The sequence below is a fragment of the Ricinus communis genome, chromosome 9 (assembly GCF_019578655.1).
Source record: "Ricinus communis isolate WT05 ecotype wild-type chromosome 9, ASM1957865v1, whole genome shotgun sequence".
Taxonomy (NCBI): domain Eukaryota; kingdom Viridiplantae; phylum Streptophyta; class Magnoliopsida; order Malpighiales; family Euphorbiaceae; genus Ricinus; species Ricinus communis.
This window is the reverse complement of record NC_063264.1, coordinates 12,132,310-12,137,841: the sequence shown is the minus strand read 5'-3', so window position 1 is coordinate 12,137,841 and position 5,532 is coordinate 12,132,310. Positions and strand designations below refer to the sequence as shown.

Genomic DNA, 5,532 nt, shown 5'->3' with positions numbered 1-5,532 from the left:
TGTGGGGTGCTTATGGGTAAACCCTAATCTCTCATATGGATTTTTAATTGCTATGGCTAGGTGTTGTGTATTTTTAGGAGATGTTAGGACATTGTGTTTTTATGCACTTGAGTATGCTAATTTTGAGCCGATTGATGACTTGATTTATAGAATTGTAGTTACTTTTCTTTGTTGTTCATTGTCCTTGGAAAACAATTTATGGTGTTTTACACATCAACCTATACGGGTTAAACCGGTGTTATTTAATTGTTTTCGAATTGTCGAATTTTAACTTAGAACGTTGATAATATCATATGCATGTGTTTCTTAAATAATGATTCAATTAATGATGTTGCGAACCAACTGCACCTAATACCACACCTGAAAGTGAGATTTTGAGCCAGTTGAGCATTCATTATGCTTATGCTCTTTATATTTCTTGTTTGAGTGTGCATTGTACTTAACTCTGCTTCTAGAACTTGCTTTGTAATGCGTGTTGAAGTTACATGAATATTGTGAATACCATGAGATGATTTGGGCGATTTAGGATTCCCCACATTTGACCAAAAGCCTACCACCTTATGTTTCCATTAGTTAGCCAATTTTTGAGGCTTAACCTTTTCTTCATAATCTACACCTATACACTTCAATTATACCATTCTTTACATTTATCTTTCCTTTACCCTCATGCTAGAATTTCTTTCTGTGATATGTTCGACTTGATGTGGGATTAAAATGCTAGTTGCTATGTTGGTAAATTCACTAAATCTTTTTGATATTTTAAATGCTCCCCTTGATCCAATTTGTATTTGTTATTCTTTATGTTTATTCGAGTTGTATGCGGTAGCTAATAAGCGTACTAGTTCATTTCTTTAAAAAAAAAAAAAAAAAAAAGAAGAAGAAGAAGAAAAAAAAATATAATAAACAAATCTCTTTAATTATTTATCTTTTTATTGGATTTAGAGCATTTGCGAGCGTTATTCTATGAAGTAAGGATTTTAGTGAATGATTCTTTTCGTGATCTTAGGCATTTAATCCTTTGAGCATATAATATTGTTTATCGCACGAATTCTAGCATTTTCATACTTTTGTCCAAATCTCCATACCTTTACCCTAGCCCCATTACAACCTTGGTAAAGACCCTTTGATTTTGGTATTTACTTATTCACAGTAGCGAAGATATGATTTATAAGCAAGCTTATGGTGAGCGGGTCTTGTGCATTTGCTTTGAGGGATTTGTTATTTACCTAATATACACTGTGAGCGACTTGAGTGATCCCTGTGAGGCATTGGTTCATGATGTTGGTGTTGAGTTGTCATTTAAGTTACTCATGCATTAATATTATTTCCATTCTTTGTTAATGATTTGTAATTTGATTTATGATTGAGTATCCTTTGAGATGTGTTGAATACTCTCTGTTGTGGACTAGGGGCATAAACTGAAATGAATTGCTAACTGTAGTTTTGTGGGTTGAGTTGTTAATTGCTTGAGGACAAGCAATAGCTTAAGTGTGGGGTAATTTGATGAGCATAGTTTTACACATATTTGCTTGCATATTATTGCATATGTTCTTAGCTATTATTGTGCTTTTATTCCCAGATCACCCGTGTTTTATGTTCTTTTGCATTTCAGGAACATTTATAGGACCATCATCGTTGTTTAAGCAATTATAGATCAATACGTGCGTAAACGGACGAGAATTCATCAAGATCGGACAAGAGCCCGCAATGCATACATTGAGCACGGCCTGGACTCTGGCCGTGCTCAACCATTGGCTTTGATTCTTGAAATTGGCACTTTGGGCACGGTTTCCGTAGCCACCACGGCCTTCAGCACGGCCCGTGGTGGCCAACACGGGGAGAAACACGGCCCGTGGTGTCCAACACGGGGAGGAACACGGCCGTGGTGAAACCCTACTTGGTGAGATCCACGGTTGTGGCACGGACTTCGGTAGTGCTAACCGTGACGCCTTGAACACTGGCCGTCTTGAGTTAAATATATAAGAAAAAATGAGTTTTTCTTAAGAAAAAGGAGAGGAGGAGAAAGAGTGACATTGAGCCCTAGTGGCTGGTTCGGTTTTCTGCACAATCCTGAGTGCGAGAGAGAGTTGCAGTGAGTAAGAATCCCGAATCGTAAGATTCCGAGTGCAAAATAGTAGTGGAGCAATTCAAGAGGCGATTTGGGAGATTAATCAAAGTGTAGATCCGGATTTGGGTATTCATCCAATTCGAGAGAAAAGGGTGTACATGTTTTATTTTCATTATTCTTTCATTGTAATTGATTTCCTAGATTGTTTTAAACATGAACATGTTTAGCTAGACTGATTTAATCCATTGGGATTTCTTTACTATGTTGGCTTGATATTATATTGTTGGATTGTTTGAGTTGGTTTTGTATTCTTCTTGTTTTCAGTATGAATAAGATTATGCATTATTCATGAGACGTTGTGAATTGTGATGTTTAGATTGCTTTATGAGATTGAGAAATCCATTTGGCAATTGGAACTTTGAATAACAAGAACTGGTTAATAATCGCTTAGAGATAAGGATAATTAGCTAGCCGGATTAAGAATTAACAAAGCTTAATAGAGGCGGATTAAAGCTTAATGCTAATTTAAGAATCAATTGTTAGGAAGAGATTCCAACTTTAGGTTATTAGGTTTAGGAATTCGGTTATCTCTATAGAGAAACCGAATTCGGTTAAGAATTCGTCCACGGGTAGCATAATTAGACTCACTGATCCTTTATCTTTTGTTCGGATGCCAACTAGTTTAGATTCCCTTTGGGTTTGTCTTCTTGTCTTGATTATTTCACTTATCAATTACTCCTGCATCTCCTTTAGAACTTAGCTCGAAGTTAATAGTTAGTTTAGAATTTATTCATCATCCATTTTAGGTTAATATAACAAAGAACAAAGAAGTAACTCTGGGCTTTCGCTTTCCTGAGGAATACGACCTTGATACTCGCCATTAGTGCTAGACTGCATTGATAGGTACACTGCCTTAGATTGTAGCTAACACGATTAGCACCCATCAATAATCTAGGGCCTGAGGCATAAAACCGCAAGGAGGTGGTCCAAAGGTTGCAGTTGATGGCCAAGGAGGTGCTTTCCATGCCGAGTTGGGATGTCCAGTCATCCAGTCCCAATCCTGTCTAGATGACCTGTCATAAACAAACTTGCAACTACCCTTCTCGGGTGTATCATAATGTGAAGTTTCAAATTGATGCAAGTTGTTTTCTTTAAAAGAGTGACACACATGAATAGGCAAAGAAGCATGCAAAGCATAATCTATTAGTATATCCTGTGGTAGTTTATCACATGCAAAACCAATCTCGTCAATAGCGCAAAGAGCGTGAACCTGATTGGCAGGAGGACTCTCGAATGGGGGTAAATTGAAAGTAACACAGTCATCCCCTACATTAAGCTCTAACTTTCCCTCGAATACATCTATTTTGGCTCTAGCCATGACAAGGAAAGGTCTCCCTAAAATCAAAGGCACACCATGCTCATTATCCATATCCATTACCACAAAGTCCACAGAAAATATAAAATTATCTACCTTGACTAGCACATTCTCTACAATCCCCCTTGGAAGCTTAACAGAATGATCATCTAATTGAATACACATCCTAGTGGGTTTTGCTTCCCCTAAACCTAGCTCATTAAATATACTTGTGGGCATTACATTTATGCTAGCGCCTAAATCAGCTAATGCCTTATCAACACACAAGTTACCTAAAGTGCAAGGAATAGTAAGACTCCCTGGGTCGTGACGTTTCTCTTATAAATCACTCTGAAACACTGCTTAGCACTCTTCATTGAGCTTTACGAATGCTACCTCTTCTAGCTTGCTTTTGTTGCTAAGTATGTCCTTCAAGAATTTGGCATACTTCAGCATTTGCTTCAATATATCAACAAAAGGAAAGTTAATATGCAGTTGTCTAAAAATATGTAAAAGCTTACTGAACTGCTCTTGTGCTTCTACTTGCTTCAGTCTAGTAGGATAAGGAATCTTGGGTTGATACTCCCTGACTGGGATTGGTTGCAACTTTTTCCTCTCAAGTTCCTTAACCTTACTGCTCGCCTCGATCTGCACATCAATAGTAGCATCATCAACAATAGGCTTAGAAGGAGCTGAAACTAACTTACCTAAACAAAAAGTGATGGCATTCACGTGCTCCCTTGGGTTAGACTTAGTGGTGCTGGGGAGTGCTCCTTGTTGCACATCGGACAACATCTTAGAAATCTGCCCAATCTGATTTTTCAAGTTCTGAATGGATGCTTGCTAATTTCTAAGAGCACTGTCGGTCTGTTGGAACCTCATTTTAGTAGACGTGATGAACTTCATCCTCAGCTCCTCCAAGTTAGATTTCTTCTCGGCTGGTGGAGGAAGCTCTAGTGGTCCAGCTTGCTAATGCTGCTATGGTGGCTGCTGATGTAGTCTCTGAAAACCTGGTGAACCCTGGGCATTATTGTTGCGCCAACTAAAATTGGGGTGATTTCTCCACCCAGGATTGTATGTGCTGCTATAAGGGTTGTTCTACTGTCTGGGTGCATTCCGCATGTAATTAACCTGTGCATGGTCAGCAGAAACATTAGACGAAGTAGAGGAACTAGCAAACATACCTCCCATATTACAGTTTGCACCGTAATGCGGGCTACTGCAAAACTCGCAGCTTATTTGGGCTGCTTGAACTGGCATCTGACGCTGGTCTATTTTCTTGGTTAGAAGCTCCACTTGAGCTGCCAAGGCTGCTGTGGACTCTAACTGGTTGACCATTCCTTGTTTGACCGGTCGACTCCTAGAGGATTGCCACTGGTAGTTGTTCATAGCCATCTCCTCTATCAGGTTCTGCGCCTGCTCCGGCGTCTTACTATTCAAACTTCCACCTGCTGCAGCATCCACTATTTGCCTCGTAGTAAGGTTCAAACCAATGTAAAAGGTCTGAACCTACATCCATACTGGTAGACCGTGGTGTGGATAATATCTCAATTAGTCCTTATACCTCTCCCAGACGTCGTACATGCTCTTGTTGTCCATCTGCATAAAAGAAGAAATGTCATTTCTCAATTTAGCAGTTTTAGCTAGAGGGAAGTACTTGTAAAGAAATCTTTCAGCCAAAGATTTCCAGGTTGTAATAGTGTGCGGTGAAAGGGACAACAACCATCTCTTTGCTCTATCCTTTAAAGAAAATGGAAATAATCTCAGCCGAATGGCTTCATCAGTAGTTCTATTTATCTTGAAAGTGTCGCATATCTCCAAAAAGTTGGCTATATGGGCATTGAGATCCTCTCTTGGTAGCCCCCCAAACTGTACGCTCTGTTGTACCATCTGGATTACATTTGCTTTTAACTCAGAATTATTAGCTGCCACCGCCGGTCTGAGTATACTCGTTTGTGTCCCATCCAGTGATGGTCTAGCAAACTCGCACATCATTCTGTTGGCATCTGCCGCGGCATTCCGTTGTGATTCTCCATTCCTTCTGGTCTATCTACAGGTACCTCAACCTCAATCTCCTCCTCTTCTAATTGCAAACGCTTCCTTAAAAAGT

The 5,532-nt window shown here is 39.3% G+C and overlaps 1 non-coding gene across 1 annotated transcript; it reads left to right on the top strand.

Annotated features, from left to right (window-relative positions):
* Positions 1–4,947: 4,947 nt before the first annotated feature.
* On the top strand, positions 4,948–5,054 carry LOC125371259. The gene has a single exon (XR_007217559.1). It is a non-coding gene; the product is annotated as a small nucleolar RNA R71 (small nucleolar RNA).
* The last annotated feature ends 478 nt before the right edge of the window (positions 5,055–5,532 follow it).